Here is a 19,951-nt window from a genome sequence, read left to right as displayed (position 1 = left end):
TACTAGAGTCATATGTTGGCCCCAACTATCCCCAAAGTCCAAAATGCAAATCTTTAACATATCCTCAAGGGTTTGAATTGTCCGCTCTGATTGTCCATCCTTTTGAGGGTGATAAGTAGTAACTAAGGTTAAGTTTTGTTCCCAAGATCTCTTGAAACTTTTGCCAAAACCTCGACACAAAACGAGGATCTCGATCTGAAACTATACTCATTGGGATCCCATGTAACCTCACAACTTCATCCATGTACAAACGAGCCAACTTGTCCATGGAATACTTCATATTCGCAGGTAAGATATGGGCCGATTTGGTTAACCGATCAACGATCACCCAAACAGCATCATGTCCTTTCTGAGTCCTTGGTAATTCGGAGACAAAATCCATCGTAATATTTTTCCACTTCCATTCAAGTATCTCAAGAGGTTGCAGTAGTCCAGAAGGTTTTTGGTGTTCAGCCTTAACCTACTGGCAGACTAGATAGGTTTGTACATATTGAGCAATCTCCCTCTTCATTTTATCCCACCAGTACAACCGTCGTAGGTCCTGATACATCTTATTACTACCTGGATGGATGGTGTATTTTGATCGATGGGCTTCCTCTAAAATCTCCCTTTTCAAATTCTCATCCCTAGGCACCACTATTCGATTCTTAAATCTCAAAACTCCCTCAGAACTCAGGTTAAAATCAGGAATTTTCCCTTTCTCCACCTTTTTCACCCACTTCTGAACCATCAGATCCTCAGTTTGGGCTTCTTTGATTCGACCCAATTGTGTGGATGTGTGACGGCCCCACCTCCCCCTAAGGCGAACCAGAGGGTTCGGCGGGCCGCCTGCCCGGCTCTCGCCGGGACTCAGTCGTTCACTACAGTCCTCAATTAAATACAAGATAAAGTCTCAAATAAAAATCAAATATTCCAACATTTATATATCAAAAGCGAAGCGTCCACGCTTCCGCAGCGCCACTCTGATCCTTGATCACAATTATTATACAGGAGGAAGTCCAAATCTTGACTATTACACATCCAATCAATTCTAAACGTTCAATACAATCCCGATATGAATGATTACACAAAAGGAATCCAAATTCAATCCATACATGAGATAATCCACGAAAAAACACTACAAGCCCTTCCTTCGCCTTGAGCCCTGTGGAGGGGAATAAAACATTTTTGGGGTGAGCTAGAAGCTCAGCGAGTAACCAGTAAAATCAGTTATCAAATCAGTTTCACAATCGTTCATTTCAATAATGTCATTTCAATATCAATAATTCAAGAAACATTTACAATGGAAAGCGATAGTAACATTCATGAAAAGGATACGTTCGTTCTCCTGTCATTTCATTTCATTTGGTTTCATTCGTGCATTCATTCACCCCGTCCCTGGCTTTTGGCCAGGCTCCACCAACCTACAAGGTAATACTCGAGTATACCGAAACGTTCACCCAAGTTCCTAGTCGCCCGACCGAGTCCGCTTCTGGCTCGAGATGACCGGTAACAAGGGGCAATGGCCAGTTCAGCCCAAAAGGCTTACATTCATGCGCAAGTAGCATTTAATCATTAATCATTGAAAATTTCATATTTATTTAGGTCGAGCGCGATAAAGTACACACTCGCCTAAAAAACTCGTTTTAACAATCATTGAAAGCAAAATCAATAATAACAAGACACTGATATGCAAGCACACATGATATGTAAGAAAACAGTTCCAAAAGTAACTTTGAAAACAGTTCAAAAGTAAATAATGCAAGAAATGGTTCATAAATAATTTTAGAAATAGTTTGAGGTCACTCACCTCAATGGCTCAGCAATCATCCGTCATACACTCAATGCAATCAAGTCCTTTCAAAGTTCGGACAGCACTTCCCCTGAATTTGCTTACTTTTCCAGCCATCATGGCTTCATTATTTCCTCATTCCATCCCAAAGGTACACACACAACAACAAGGTCATCCAGCAGCCATTCAGTAAGCTCCAAGTAGTACCAATCAAGCTAGGGAAAAGTTCGGAAATGAAAGTTAAACGCAAAATCAGAAAAACAGTTTTGACCTCATTTTGCGGTAATGGTGCCAAAAGCACTACGATGGTCGGATGAAGATACAGGACCCACCGTTTCGAAGCTAAGAGACAGGGCTACAACAATGTAGAAGGCCACTCAGTCCAAATCCTAGCACAACTAGGTCAAATATGCAGAATACCCAAACCAGAACCGTAATTGCAGGTTTGCAAATCACACAATGCTGTAATCAGTACAACTCATCTATACAGGTCCAAATGCATTGATTCCAAAGGCATGCGGTAGCTAAGACATCAAGCTACATTTCATCAGAAGACATCAACATCCAAATCCAAAGAAATTCCAGTCAAAACAGATGATTACAAGCGCAGTTCACACATTCTGATCAACCCAGAACAGCAACAGTAAAATCAATATATCTCATTCTACACTACTCCAATTGCCCTGAAATTTTACAGGAACCTCAAACACATCAATACCTACAACTTTCATGTTTTAAGCAAAGGCCAATTCGGCATTTAACCATATGATCCAAAACCGGACAGAAAGGGGGTTACGAAACCCTAACTTTTCACAAATTCCTTCCAAACCCAAAATTGGTTGCAATTACCAATAATTTACATCCACTAGAGTCATAACCCCTCATTACCAACCATCATAGATAACCACAACCTCATGATCACATTAAACCAGAAAATTCATCAATAAAATAAAAACTTCACCAATTCATTCCAAACCAAGAAATAAACCACAATTTTCAACACTATAGCCACCATTAGGCACAAATTAAACATCATTAGGTGTAAGAGGAAGTGTAATCATCACTTACCTAGTAAACAAGAGAGAGGGAGTTGTAGAACACCTTAGCTTCCTTAAAAAACTTCACCAAACAACTTACTAGCACCTAATGGAAGACTTTTATGGAGTAGAAACTAGTTGATGAAATTGGTTTGGAAGATTGAGCTAAATGGAAGCTTGAAAATTGGAGAAATCTTCTTCCTTCTTGAGCTTAAGAGAGTCGGCCACCAAGGAGTGAAAATGGTGATTTTTAGTCAATTTTTGAGATATTTAACTGAAGGGTAAAAAGTCAAAAAGTCCAACCAATGAGAAAGTGCCACTTGGCACTCTATTAAATGCATTTCTATCCTTTAAGTCTCTCTCACATCAATCAAATCACCTCCTCTTCTTATCTCTTAACACCCGATAAATTTCACTCAGTATCCGGAACTTAATCTTATTGGCCGAATTTTTCCGAACTTTTCGCACTAGTGGGTCCCACGTCCTTTCTATATCCTTAATTTTTCAAAAACGACCCAATGCTAGAAAAATCATCTAAAAACTATAATTACTCATAAAATCCACCAAGAAAATTTTCCTAAGCCAGAAAATGCAGAAAACATGCCATGAAAGGGGAAAAACCCTAGAAAATATTAGGGGAATTTACGGGTTCTCACACTCATACTTTTCGGGGCGTCACAATCTCCCCTCCTCAAAAGAATGTCGTCCTCGACATTCCATCTTGTACCAATCAAGTCAAGACATCCCGTAAAAATCTCTCAAGAGTCAAATCAAACCCACAGTCCGGCATCCTAAACTTCAAGCCTGGGATACACTACAGAGATCTGAAGCCTAAGCTCTGATACCAACTGTGACGGCCCCACCTCCCCCTAAGGCGAACCAGAGGGTTCGGCGGGCCGCCTGCCCGGGACTCAGTCGTTCACTACAGTCCTCTATTAAATACAAGATAAAGTCTCAAATAAAAATCAAATATTCCAACATTTATATATCAAAAGCGAAGCGTCCACGCTTCCGCAGCGCCACTCTGATCCTTGATCACAATTATTATACAGGAGGAAGTCCAAATCTTGACTATTACACATCCAATCAATTCTAAACGTTCAATACAATCCCGATATGAATGATTACACAAAAGGAATCCAAATTCAATCCATACATGAGATAATCCATGAAAAAACACTACAAGCCCTTCCTTCGCCTTGAGCCCTGTGGAGGGGAATAAAACATTTTTGGGGTGAGCTAGAAGCTCAGCGAGTAACCAGTAAAATCAGTTATCAAATCAGTTTCACAATCGTTCATTTCAATAATGTCATTTCAATATCAATAATTCAAGAAACATTTACAATGGAAAGCGATAGTAACATTCATGAAAAGGATACGTTCGTTCTCCTGTCATTTCATTTCATTTGGTTTCATTCGTGCATTCATTCACCCCGTCCCTGACTTTTGGTCAGGCTCCACCAACCTACAAGGTAATACTCGAGTATACCGAAACGTTCACCCAAGTTCCTAGTCGCCCGACCGAGTCCGCTTCTGGCTCGAGACGACCGGTAACAAGGGGCAATGGCCAGTTCAGCCCAAAAGGCTTACATTCATGCGCAAGTAGCATTTAATCATTAATCATTGAAAATTTCATATTTATTTAGGTCGAGCGCGATAATGGTGCCAAAAGCACTACGATGGTCGGATGAAGATGCAAGACCCACCGTTTCGAAGCTAAGAGACAGGGCTACAACAATGTAGAAGGCCACTCAGTCCAAATCCTAGCACAACTAGGTCAAATATGCAGAATACCCAAACCAGAACCGTAATTGCAGGTTTGCAAATCACACAATGCTGTAATCAGTACAACTCATCTATACAGGTCCAAATGCATTGATTCCAAAGGCATGCGGTAGCTAAGACATCAAGCTACATTTCATCAGAAGACATCAACATCCAAATCCAAAGAAATTCCAGTCAAAACAGACGATTACAAGCGCAGTTCGCACATTCTGATCAACCTAGAACAGCAACAGTAAAATCAATATATCTCATTCTACACTACTCCAATTGCCCTGAAATTTTACATGAACCTCAAAAACATCAATACCTACAACTTTCATGTTTTAAGAAAAGGCCAATTCGGCCTCTAACCATATGATCCAAAACCGGACAGAAAGGGGGTTACGAAACCCTAACTTTTCACAAATTCCTTCCAAACCCAAAATTGGTTGCAATTACCAATAATTTACATCCACTAGAGTCATAACCCCTCATTACCAACCATCATAGATAACCACAACCTCATGATCACATTAAACCAGAAAATTCATCAATAAAATAAAAACTTCACCAATTCATTCCAAACCAAGAAATAAACCACAATTTTCAACACTATAGCCACCATTAGGCACAAATTAAACATCATTAGGTGTAAGAGGAAGTGTAATCATCACTTACCTAGTAAACAAGAGAGAGGGGGTTGTAGAACACCTTAGCTTCCTTAAAAAACTTCACCAAACAACTTACTAGCACCTAATGGAAGACTTTTATGGAGTAGAAACTAGTTGATGAAATTGGTTTGGAAGATTGAGCTAAATGGAAGCTTGAAAATTGGAGAAATCTTCTTCCTTCTTGAGAAGTCAAAAAGTCCAACCAATGAGAAAGTGCCACTTGGCACTCTATTAAATGCATTTCTATCCTTTAAGTCTCTCTCACATCAATCAAATCACCTCCTCTTCTTATCTCTTAACACCCGATAAATTTCACTCAGTATCCGGAACTTAATCTTATTGGCCGAATTTTTCCGAACTTTTCGCACTAGTGGGTCCCACGTCCTTTCTATATCCTTAATTTTTCAAAAACGACCCAATGCTAGAAAAATCATCTAAAAACTATAATTACTCATAAAATCCACCAAGAAAATTTTCCTAAGCCAGAAAATGCAGAAAACATGCCATGAAAGGGGAAAAACCCTAGAAAATATTAGGGGAATTTACGGGTTCTCACACTCATACTTTTCGGGGCGTCACAATCTCCCCTCCTCAAAAGAATGTCGTCCTCGACATTCCATCTTGTACCAATCAAGTCAAGACATCCCGTAAAAATCTCTCAAGAGTCAAATCAAACCCACAGTCCGGCATCCTAAACTTCAAGCCTGGGATACACTACAGAGATCTGAAGCCTAAGCTCTGATACCAACTGTGACGGCCCCACCTCCCCCTAAGGCGAACCAGAGGGTTCGGCGGGCCGCCTGCCCGGGACTCAGTCGTTCACTACAGTCCTCTATTAAATACAAAATAAAGTCTCAAATAAAAATCAAATATTCCAACATTTATATATGAAAAGCGAAGCGTCCACGCTTCCGCTGCGCCACTCTGATCCTTGATCACAATTATTATACAGGAGGAAGTCCAAATCTTGACTATTACACATCCAATCAATTCTAAACGTTCAATACAATCCCGATATGAATGATTACACAAAAGGAATCCAAATTCAATCCATACATGAGATAATCCACGAAAAAACACTACAAGCCCTTCCTTCGCCTTGAGCCCTGTGGAGGGGAATAAAACATTTTTGGGGTGAGCTAGAAGCTCAGCGAGTAACCAGTAAAATCAGTTATCAAATCAGTTTCACAATCGTTCATTTCAATAATGTCATTTCAATATCAATAATTCAAGAAACATTTACAATGGAAAGCGATAGTAACATTCATGAAAAGGATACGTTCGATCTCCTGTCATTTCATTTCATTTGGTTTCATTCGTGCATTCATTCACCCCGTCCCTGGCTTTTGGTCAGGCTCCACCAACCTACAAGGTAATACTCGAGTATACCGAAACGTTCACCCAAGTTCCTAGTCGCCCGACCGAGTCCGCTTCTGGCTCGAGACGACCGGTAACAAGGGGCAATAGCCAGTTCAGCCCAAAAGGCTTACATTCATGCGCAAGTAGCATTTAATCATTAATCATTGAAAATTTCATATTTATTTAGGTCGAGTGCGATAAAGTACACACTCGCCTAAAAAACTCGTTTTAACAATCATTGAAAGCAAAATCAATAATAACAAGACACTGATATGCAAGCACGCATGATATGTAAGAAAACAGTTCCAAAAGTAACTTTGAAAACAGTTCAAAAGTAAATAATGCAAGAAATGGTTCATAAATAATTTTAGAAATAGTTTGAGGTCACTCACCTCAATGGCTCAGCAATCATCCATCATACACTCAATGCAATCAAGTCCTTTCAAAGTTCGGACAGCACTTCCCCTGAATTTGCTTACTTTTCCAGCCATCATGGCTTCATTATTTCCTCATTCCATCCCAAAGGTACACACACAACAACAAGGTCATCCAACAGCCATTCAGCAAGCTCCAAGTAGTACCAATCAAGCTAGGGAAAAGTCCGGAAATGAAAGTTAAACGCAAAACCAGAAAAACAGTTTTGACGTCATTTTGCGGTAATGGTGCCAAAAGCACTACGATGGTCGGATGAAGATGCAAGACCCACCGTTTCGAAGCTAAGAGACAGGGCTACAACAATGTAGAAGGCCACTCAGTCCAAATCCTAGCACAACTAGGTCAAATATGCAGAATACCCAAACCAGAACCGTAATTGCAGGTTTGCAAATCACACAATGCTGTAATCAGTACAACTCATCTATACAGGTCCAAATGCATTGATTCCAAAGGCATGCGGTAGCTAAGACATCAAGCTACATTTCATCAGAAGACATCAACATCCAAATCCAAAGAAATTCCAGTCAAAACAGACGATTACAAGCGCAGTTCGCACATTCTGATCAACCCAGAACAGCAACAGTAAAATCAATATATCTCATTCTACACTACTCCAATTGCCCTGAAATTTTACATGAACCTCAAAAACATCAATACCTACAACTTTCATGTTTTAAGAAAAGGCCAATTCGGCCTCTAACCATATGATCCAAAACCGGACAGAAAGGGGGTTACGAAACCCTAACTTTTCACAAATTCCTTCCAAACCCAAAATTGGTTGCAATTACCAATAATTTACATCCACTAGAGTCATAACCCCTCATTACCAACCATCATAGATAACCACAACCTCATGATCACATTAAACCAGAAAATTCATCAATAAAATAAAAACTTCACCAATTCATTCCAAACCAAGAAATAAACCACAATTTTCAACACTATAGCCACCATTAGGCACAAATTAAACATCATTAGGTGTAAGAGGAAGTGTAATCATCACTTACCTAGTAAACAAGAGAGAGGGGGTTGTAGAACACCTTAGCTTCCTTAAAAAACTTCACCAAACAACTTACTAGCACCTAATGGAAGACTTTTATGGAGTAGAAACTAGTTGATGAAATTGGTTTGGAAGATTGAGCTAAATGGAAGCTTGAAAATTGGAGAAATCTTCTTCCTTCTTGAGCTTAAGAGAGTCGGCCACCAAGGAGTGAAAATGGTGATTTTTAGTCAATTTTTGAGATATTTAACTGAAGGGTAAAAAGTCAAAAAGTCCAACCAATGAGAAAGTGCCACTTGGCACTCTATTAAATGCATTTCTATCCTTTAAGTCTCTCTCACATCAATCAAATCACCTCCTCTTCTTATCTCTTAACACCCGATAAATTTCACTCAGTATCCGGAACTTAATCTTATTGGCCGAATTTTTCCGAACTTTTCGCACTAGTGGGTCCCACGTCCTTTCTATATCCTTAATTTTTCAAAAACGACCCAATGCTAGAAAAATCATCTAAAAACTATAATTACTCATAAAATCCACCAAGAAAATTTTCCTAAGCCAGAAAATGCAGAAAACATGCCATGAAAGGGGAAAAACCCTAGAAAATATTAGGGGAATTTACGGGTTCTCACACTCATACTTTTCGGGGCGTCACAATCTCCCCTCCTCAAAAGAATGTCGTCCTCGACATTCCATCTTGTACCAATCAAGTCAAGACATCCCGTAAAAATCTCTCAAGAGTCAAATCAAACCCACAGTCCGGCATCCTAAACTTCAAGCCTGGGATACACTACAGAGATCTGAAGCCTAAGCTCTGATACCAACTGTGACGGCCCCACCTCCCCCTAAGGCGAACCAGAGGGTTCGGCGGGCCGCCTGCCCGGGACTCAGTCGTTCACTACAGTCCTCTATTAAATACAAAATAAAGTCTCAAATAAAAATCAAATATTCCAACATTTATATATGAAAAGCGAAGCGTCCACGCTTCCGCTGCGCCACTCTGATCCTTGATCACAATTATTATACAGGAGGAAGTCCAAATCTTGACTATTACACATCCAATCAATTCTAAACGTTCAATACAATCCCGATATGAATGATTACACAAAAGGAATCCAAATTCAATCCATACATGAGATAATCCACGAAAAAACACTACAAGCCCTTCCTTCGCCTTGAGCCCTGTGGAGGGGAATAAAACATTTTTGGGGTGAGCTAGAAGCTCAGCGAGTAACCAGTAAAATCAGTTATCAAATCAGTTTCACAATCGTTCATTTCAATAATGTCATTTCAATATCAATAATTCAAGAAACATTTACAATGGAAAGCGATAGTAACATTCATGAAAAGGATACGTTCGTTCTCCTGTCATTTCAATTCATTTGGTTTCATTCGTGCATTCATTCACCCCGTCCCTGGCTTTTGGCCAGGCTCCACCAACCTTCAAGGTAATACTCGAGTATACCGAAACGTTCACCCAAGTTCCTAGTCGCCCGACCGAGTCCGCTTCTGGCTCGAGACGACCGGTAACAAGGGGCAATGGCCAGTTCAGCCCAAAAGGCTTACATTCATGCGCAAGTAGCATTTAATCATTAATCATTGAAAATTTCATATTTATTTAGGTCGAGTGCGATAAAGTACACACTCGCCTAAAAAACTCGTTTTAACAATCATTGAAAGCAAAATCAATAATAACAAGACACTGATATGCAAGCACGCATGATATGTAAGAAAACAGTTCCAAAAGTAACTTTGAAAACAGTTCAAAAGTAAATAATGCAAGAAATGGTTCATAAATAATTTTAGAAATAGTTTGAGGTCACTCACCTCAATGGCTCAGCAATCATCCATCATACACTCAATGCAATCAAGTCCTTTCAAAGTTCGGACAGCACTTCCCCTGAATTTGCTTACTTTTCCAGCCATCATGGCTTCATTATTTCCTCATTCCATCCCAAAGGTACACACACAACAACAAGGTCATCCAGCAGCCATTCAGCAAGCTCCAAGTAGTACCAATCAAGCTAGGGAAAAGTCCGGAAATGAAAGTTAAACGCAAAACCAGAAAAACAGTTTTGACGTCATTTTGCGGTAATGGTGCCAAAAGCACTACGATGGTCGGATGAAGATGCAAGACCCACCGTTTCGAAGCTAAGAGACAGGGCTACAACAATGTAGAAGGCCACTCAGTCCAAATCCTAGCACAACTAGGTCAAATATGCAGAATACCCAAACCAGAACCGTAATTGCAGGTTTGCAAATCACACAATGCTGTAATCAGTACAACTCATCTATACAGGTCCAAATGCATTGATTCCAAAGGCATGCGGTAGCTAAGACATCAAGCTACATTTCATCAGAAGACATCAACATCCAAATCCAAAGAAATTCCAGTCAAAACAGACGATTACAAGCGCAGTTCGCACATTCTGATCAACCCAGAACAGCAACAGTAAAATCAATATATCTCATTCTACACTACTCCAATTGCCCTGAAATTTTACATGAACCTCAAAAACATCAATACCTACAACTTTCATGTTTTAAGAAAAGGCCAATTCGGCCTCTAACCATATGATCCAAAACCGGACAGAAAGGGGGTTACGAAACCCTAACTTTTCACAAATTCCTTCCAAACCCAAAATTGGTTGCAATTACCAATAATTTACATCCACTAGAGTCATAACCCCTCATTACCAACCATCATAGATAACCACAACCTCATGATCACATTAAACCAGAAAATTCATCAATAAAATAAAAACTTCACCAATTCATTCCAAACCAAGAAATAAACCACAATTTTCAACACTATAGCCACCATTAGGCACAAATTAAACATCATTAGGTGTAAGAGGAAGTGTAATCATCACTTACCTAGTAAACAAGAGAGAGGGGGTTGTAGAACACCTTAGCTTCCTTAAAAAACTTCACCAAACAACTTACTAGCACCTAATGGAAGACTTTTATGGAGTAGAAACTAGTTGATGAAATTGGTTTGGAAGATTGAGCTAAATGGAAGCTTGAAAATTGGAGAAATCTTCTTCCTTCTTGAGCTTAAGAGAGTCGGCCACCAAGGAGTGAAAATGGTGATTTTTAGTCAATTTTTGAGATATTTAACTGAAGGGTAAAAAGTCAAAAAGTCCAACCAATGAGAAAGTGCCACTTGGCACTCTATTAAATGCATTTCTATCCTTTAAGTCTCTCTCACATCAATCAAATCACCTCCTCTTCTTATCTCTTAACACCCGATAAATTTCACTCAGTATCCGGAACTTAATCTTATTGGCCGAATTTTTCCGAACTTTTCGCACTAGTGGGTCCCACGTCCTTTCTATATCCTTAATTTTTCAAAAACGACCCAATGCTAGAAAAATCATCTAAAAACTATAATTACTCATAAAATCCACCAAGAAAATTTTCCTAAGCCAGAAAATGCAGAAAACATGCCATGAAAGGGGAAAAACCCTAGAAAATATTAGGGGAATTTACGGGTTCTCACACTCATACTTTTCGGGGCGTCACAATCTCCCCTCCTCAAAAGAATGTCGTCCTCGACATTCCATCTTGTACCAATCAAGTCAAGACATCCCGTAAAAATCTCTCAAGAGTCAAATCAAACCCACAGTCCGGCATCCTAAACTTCAAGCCTGGGATACACTACAGAGATCTGAAGCCTAAGCTCTGATACCAACTGTGACGGCCCCACCTCCCCCTAAGGCGAACCAGAGGGTTCGGCGGGCCGCCTGCCCGGGACTCAGTCGTTCACTACAGTCCTCTATTAAATACAAAATAAAGTCTCAAATAAAAATCAAATATTCCAACATTTATATATGAAAAGCGAAGCGTCCACGCTTCCGCTGCGCCACTCTGATCCTTGATCACAATTATTATACAGGAGGAAGTCCAAATCTTGACTATTACACATCCAATCAATTCTAAACGTTCAATACAATCCCGATATGAATGATTACACAAAAGGAATCCAAATTCAATCCATACATGAGATAATCCACGAAAAAACACTACAAGCCCTTCCTTCGCCTTGAGCCCTGTGGAGGGGAATAAAACATTTTTGGGGTGAGCTAGAAGCTCAGCGAGTAACCAGTAAAATCAGTTATCAAATCAGTTTCACAATCGTTCATTTCAATAATGTCATTTCAATATCAATAATTCAAGAAACATTTACAATGGAAAGCGATAGTAACATTCATGAAAAGGATACGTTCGTTCTCCTGTCATTTCAATTCATTTGGTTTCATTCGTGCATTCATTCACCCCGTCCCTGGCTTTTGGCCAGGCTCCACCAACCTTCAAGGTAATACTCGAGTATACCGAAACGTTCACCCAAGTTCCTAGTCGCCCGACCGAGTCCGCTTCTGGCTCGAGACGACCGGTAACAAGGGGCAATGGCCAGTTCAGCCCAAAAGGCTTACATTCATGCGCAAGTAGCATTTAATCATTAATCATTGAAAATTTCATATTTATTTAGGTCGAGTGCGATAAAGTACACACTCGCCTAAAAAACTCGTTTTAACAATCATTGAAAGCAAAATCAATAATAACAAGACACTGATATGCAAGCACGCATGATATGTAAGAAAACAGTTCCAAAAGTAACTTTGAAAACAGTTCAAAAGTAAATAATGCAAGAAATGGTTCATAAATAATTTTAGAAATAGTTTGAGGTCACTCACCTCAATGGCTCAGCAATCATCCATCATACACTCAATGCAATCAAGTCCTTTCAAAGTTCGGACAGCACTTCCCCTGAATTTGCTTACTTTTCCAGCCATCATGGCTTCATTATTTCCTCATTCCATCCCAAAGGTACACACACAACAACAAGGTCATCCAGCAGCCATTCAGCAAGCTCCAAGTAGTACCAATCAAGCTAGGGAAAAGTCCGGAAATGAAAGTTAAACGCAAAACCAGAAAAACAGTTTTGACGTCATTTTGCGGTAATGGTGCCAAAAGCACTACGATGGTCGGATGAAGATGCAAGACCCACCGTTTCGAAGCTAAGAGACAGGGCTACAACAATGTAGAAGGCCACTCAGTCCAAATCCTAGCACAACTAGGTCAAATATGCAGAATACCCAAACCAGAACCGTAATTGCAGGTTTGCAAATCACACAATGCTGTAATCAGTACAACTCATCTATACAGGTCCAAATGCATTGATTCCAAAGGCATGCGGTAGCTAAGACATCAAGCTACATTTCATCAGAAGACATCAACATCCAAATCCAAAGAAATTCCAGTCAAAACAGACGATTACAAGCGCAGTTCGCACATTCTGATCAACCCAGAACAGCAACAGTAAAATCAATATATCTCATTCTACACTACTCCAATTGCCCTGAAATTTTACATGAACCTCAAAAACATCAATACCTACAACTTTCATGTTTTAAGAAAAGGCCAATTCGGCCTCTAACCATATGATCCAAAACCGGACAGAAAGGGGGTTACGAAACCCTAACTTTTCACAAATTCCTTCCAAACCCAAAATTGGTTGCAATTACCAATAATTTACATCCACTAGAGTCATAACCCCTCATTACCAACCATCATAGATAACCACAACCTCATGATCACATTAAACCAGAAAATTCATCAATAAAATAAAAACTTCACCAATTCATTCCAAACCAAGAAATAAACCACAATTTTCAACACTATAGCCACCATTAGGCACAAATTAAACATCATTAGGTGTAAGAGGAAGTGTAATCATCACTTACCTAGTAAACAAGAGAGAGGGGGTTGTAGAACACCTTAGCTTCCTTAAAAAACTTCACCAAACAACTTACTAGCACCTAATGGAAGACTTTTATGGAGTAGAAACTAGTTGATGAAATTGGTTTGGAAGATTGAGCTAAATGGAAGCTTGAAAATTGGAGAAATCTTCTTCCTTCTTGAGCTTAAGAGAGTCGGCCACCAAGGAGTGAAAATGGTGATTTTTAGTCAATTTTTGAGATATTTAACTGAAGGGTAAAAAGTCAAAAAGTCCAACCAATGAGAAAGTGCCACTTGGCACTCTATTAAATGCATTTCTATCCTTTAAGTCTCTCTCACATCAATCAAATCACCTCCTCTTCTTATCTCTTAACACCCGATAAATTTCACTCAGTATCCGGAACTTAATCTTATTGGCCGAATTTTTCCGAACTTTTCGCACTAGTGGGTCCCACGTCCTTTCTATATCCTTAATTTTTCAAAAACGACCCAATGCTAGAAAAATCATCTAAAAACTATAATTACTCATAAAATCCACCAAGAAAATTTTCCTAAGCCAGAAAATGCAGAAAACATGCCATGAAAGGGGAAAAACCCTAGAAAATATTAGGGGAATTTACGGGTTCTCACACTCATACTTTTCGGGGCGTCACAATCTCCCCTCCTCAAAAGAATGTCGTCCTCGACATTCCATCTTGTACCAATCAAGTCAAGACATCCCGTAAAAATCTCTCAAGAGTCAAATCAAACCCACAGTCCGGCATCCTAAACTTCAAGCCTGGGATACACTACAGAGATCTGAAGCCTAAGCTCTGATACCAACTGTGACGGCCCCACCTCCCCCTAAGGCGAACCAGAGGGTTCGGCGGGCCGCCTGCCCGGGACTCAGTCGTTCACTACAGTCCTCTATTAAATACAAAATAAAGTCTCAAATAAAAATCAAATATTCCAACATTTATATATGAAAAGCGAAGCGTCCACGCTTCCGCTGCGCCACTCTGATCCTTGATCACAATTATTATACAGGAGGAAGTCCAAATCTTGACTATTACACATCCAATCAATTCTAAACGTTCAATACAATCCCGATATGAATGATTACACAAAAGGAATCCAAATTCAATCCATACATGAGATAATCCACGAAAAAACACTACAAGCCCTTCCTTCGCCTTGAGCCCTGTGGAGGGGAATAAAACATTTTTGGGGTGAGCTAGAAGCTCAGCGAGTAACCAGTAAAATCAGTTATCAAATCAGTTTCACAATCGTTCATTTCAATAATGTCATTTCAATATCAATAATTCAAGAAACATTTACAATGGAAAGCGATAGTAACATTCATGAAAAGGATACGTTCGTTCTCCTGTCATTTCAATTCATTTGGTTTCATTCGTGCATTCATTCACCCCGTCCCTGGCTTTTGGCCAGGCTCCACCAACCTTCAAGGTAATACTCGAGTATACCGAAACGTTCACCCAAGTTCCTAGTCGCCCGACCGAGTCCGCTTCTGGCTCGAGACGACCGGTAACAAGGGGCAATGGCCAGTTCAGCCCAAAAGGCTTACATTCATGCGCAAGTAGCATTTAATCATTAATCATTGAAAATTTCATATTTATTTAGGTCGAGTGCGATAAAGTACACACTCGCCTAAAAAACTCGTTTTAACAATCATTGAAAGCAAAATCAATAATAACAAGACACTGATATGCAAGCACGCATGATATGTAAGAAAACAGTTCCAAAAGTAACTTTGAAAACAGTTCAAAAGTAAATAATGCAAGAAATGGTTCATAAATAATTTTAGAAATAGTTTGAGGTCACTCACCTCAATGGCTCAGCAATCATCCATCATACACTCAATGCAATCAAGTCCTTTCAAAGTTCGGACAGCACTTCCCCTGAATTTGCTTACTTTTCCAGCCATCATGGCTTCATTATTTCCTCATTCCATCCCAAAGGTACACACACAACAACAAGGTCATCCAGCAGCCATTCAGCAAGCTCCAAGTAGTACCAATCAAGCTAGGGAAAAGTCCGGAAATGAAAGTTAAACGCAAAACCAGAAAAACAGTTTTGACGTCATTTTGCGGTAATGGTGCCAAAAGCACTACGATGGTCGGATGAAGATGCAAGACCCACCGTTTCGAAGCTAAGAGACAGGGCTACAACAATGTAGAAGGCCACTCAGTCCAAATCCTAGCACAACTAGGTCAAATATGCAGAATACCCAAACCAGAACCGTAATTGCAGGTTTGCAAATCACACAATGCTGTAATCAGTACAACTCATCTATACAGGTCCAAATGCATTGATTCCAAAGGCATGCGGTAGCTAAGACATCAAGCTACATTTCATCAGAAGACATCAACATCCAAATCCAAAGAAATTCCAGTCAAAACAGACGATTACAAGCGCAGTTCGCACATTCTGATCAACCCAGAACAGCAACAGTAAAATCAATATATCTCATTCTACACTACTCCAATTGCCCTGAAATTTTACATGAACCTCAAAAACATCAATACCTACAACTTTCATGTTTTAAGAAAAGGCCAATTCGGCCTCTAACCATATGATCCAAAACCGGACAGAAAGGGGGTTACGAAACCCTAACTTTTCACAAATTCCTTCCAAACCCAAAATTGGTTGCAATTACCAATAATTTACATCCACTAGAGTCATAACCCCTCATTACCAACCATCATAGATAACCACAACCTCATGATCACATTAAACCAGAAAATTCATCAATAAAATAAAAACTTCACCAATTCATTCCAAACCAAGAAATAAACCACAATTTTCAACACTATAGCCACCATTAGGCACAAATTAAACATCATTAGGTGTAAGAGGAAGTGTAATCATCACTTACCTAGTAAACAAGAGAGAGGGGGTTGTAGAACACCTTAGCTTCCTTAAAAAACTTCACCAAACAACTTACTAGCACCTAATGGAAGACTTTTATGGAGTAGAAACTAGTTGATGAAATTGGTTTGGAAGATTGAGCTAAATGGAAGCTTGAAAATTGGAGAAATCTTCTTCCTTCTTGAGCTTAAGAGAGTCGGCCACCAAGGAGTGAAAATGGTGATTTTTAGTCAATTTTTGAGATATTTAACTGAAGGGTAAAAAGTCAAAAAGTCCAACCAATGAGAAAGTGCCACTTGGCACTCTATTAAATGCATTTCTATCCTTTAAGTCTCTCTCACATCAATCAAATCACCTCCTCTTCTTATCTCTTAACACCCGATAAATTTCACTCAGTATCCGGAACTTAATCTTATTGGCCGAATTTTTCCGAACTTTTCGCACTAGTGGGTCCCACGTCCTTTCTATATCCTTAATTTTTCAAAAACGACCCAATGCTAGAAAAATCATCTAAAAACTATAATTACTCATAAAATCCACCAAGAAAATTTTCCTAAGCCAGAAAATGCAGAAAACATGCCATGAAAGGGGAAAAACCCTAGAAAATATTAGGGGAATTTACGGGTTCTCACACTCATACTTTTCGGGGCGTCACAATCTCCCCTCCTCAAAAGAATGTCGTCCTCGACATTCCATCTTGTACCAATCAAGTCAAGACATCCCGTAAAAATCTCTCAAGAGTCAAATCAAACCCACAGTCCGGCATCCTAAACTTCAAGCCTGGGATACACTACAGAGATCTGAAGCCTAAGCTCTGATACCAACTGTGACGGCCCCACCTCCCCCTAAGGCGAACCAGAGGGTTCGGCGGGCCGCCTGCCCGGGACTCAGTCGTTCACTACAGTCCTCTATTAAATACAAAATAAAGTCTCAAATAAAAATCAAATATTCCAACATTTATATATGAAAAGCGAAGCGTCCACGCTTCCGCTGCGCCACTCTGATCCTTGATCACAATTATTATACAGGAGGAAGTCCAAATCTTGACTATTACACATCCAATCAATTCTAAACGTTCAATACAATCCCGATATGAATGATTACACAAAAGGAATCCAAATTCAATCCATACATGAGATAATCCACGAAAAAACACTACAAGCCCTTCCTTCGCCTTGAGCCCTGTGGAGGGGAATAAAACATTTTTGGGGTGAGCTAGAAGCTCAGCGAGTAACCAGTAAAATCAGTTATCAAATCAGTTTCACAATCGTTCATTTCAATAATGTCATTTCAATATCAATAATTCAAGAAACATTTACAATGGAAAGCGATAGTAACATTCATGAAAAGGATACGTTCGTTCTCCTGTCATTTCAATTCATTTGGTTTCATTCGTGCATTCATTCACCCCGTCCCTGGCTTTTGGCCAGGCTCCACCAACCTTCAAGGTAATACTCGAGTATACCGAAACGTTCACCCAAGTTCCTAGTCGCCCGACCGAGTCCGCTTCTGGCTCGAGACGACCGGTAACAAGGGGCAATGGCCAGTTCAGCCCAAAAGGCTTACATTCATGCGCAAGTAGCATTTAATCATTAATCATTGAAAATTTCATATTTATTTAGGTCGAGTGCGATAAAGTACACACTCGCCTAAAAAACTCGTTTTAACAATCATTGAAAGCAAAATCAATAATAACAAGACACTGATATGCAAGCACGCATGATATGTAAGAAAACAGTTCCAAAAGTAACTTTGAAAACAGTTCAAAAGTAAATAATGCAAGAAATGGTTCATAAATAATTTTAGAAATAGTTTGAGGTCACTCACCTCAATGGCTCAGCAATCATCCATCATACACTCAATGCAATCAAGTCCTTTCAAAGTTCGGACAGCACTTCCCCTGAATTTGCTTACTTTTCCAGCCATCATGGCTTCATTATTTCCTCATTCCATCCCAAAGGTACACACACAACAACAAGGTCATCCAGCAGCCATTCAGCAAGCTCCAAGTAGTACCAATCAAGCTAGGGAAAAGTCCGGAAATGAAAGTTAAACGCAAAACCAGAAAAACAGTTTTGACGTCATTTTGCGGTAATGGTGCCAAAAGCACTACGATGGTCGGATGAAGATGCAAGACCCACCGTTTCGAAGCTAAGAGACAGGGCTACAACAATGTAGAAGGCCACTCAGTCCAAATCCTAGCACAACTAGGTCAAATATGCAGAATACCCAAACCAGAACCGTAATTGCAGGTTTGCAAATCACACAATGCTGTAATCAGTACAACTCATCTATACAGGTCCAAATGCATTGATTCCAAAGGCATGCGGTAGCTAAGACATCAAGCTACATTTCATCAGAAGACATCAACATCCAAATCCAAAGAAATTCCAGTCAAAACAGACGATTACAAGCGCAGTTCGCACATTCTGATCAACCCAGAACAGCAACAGTAAAATCAATATATCTCATTCTACACTACTCCAATTGCCCTGAAATTTTACATGAACCTCAAAAACATCAATACCTACAACTTTCATGTTTTAAGAAAAGGCCAATTCGGCCTCTAACCATATGATCCAAAACCGGACAGAAAGGGGGTTACGAAACCCTAACTTTTCACAAATTCCTTCCAAACCCAAAATTGGTTGCAATTACCAATAATTTACATCCACTAGAGTCATAACCCCTCATTACCAACCATCATAGATAACCACAACCTCATGATCACATTAAACCAGAAAATTCATCAATAAAATAAAAACTTCACCAATTCATTCCAAACCAAGAAATAAACCACAATTTTCAACACTATAGCCACCATTAGGCACAAATTAAACATCATTAGGTGTAAGAGGAAGTGTAATCATCACTTACCTAGTAAACAAGAGAGAGGGGGTTGTAGAACACCTTAGCTTCCTTAAAAAACTTCACCAAACAACTTACTAGCACCTAATGGAAGACTTTTATGGAGTAGAAACTAGTTGATGAAATTGGTTTGGAAGATTGAGCTAAATGGAAGCTTGAAAATTGGAGAAATCTTCTTCCTTCTTGAGCTTAAGAGAGTCGGCCACCAAGGAGTGAAAATGGTGATTTTTAGTCAATTTTTGAGATATTTAACTGAAGGGTAAAAAGTCAAAAAGTCCAACCAATGAGAAAGTGCCACTTGGCACTCTATTAAATGCATTTCTATCCTTTAAGTCTCTCTCACATCAATCAAATCACCTCCTCTTCTTATCTCTTAACACCCGATAAATTTCACTCAGTATCCGGAACTTAATCTTATTGGCCGAATTTTTCCGAA

Source organism: Coffea arabica, chromosome 9e, assembly GCF_036785885.1.
Source record: "Coffea arabica cultivar ET-39 chromosome 9e, Coffea Arabica ET-39 HiFi, whole genome shotgun sequence".
NCBI classification, from domain to species: Eukaryota; Viridiplantae; Streptophyta; class Magnoliopsida; order Gentianales; family Rubiaceae; genus Coffea; species Coffea arabica.
Note: the sequence above shows the minus strand (reverse complement) of the source record.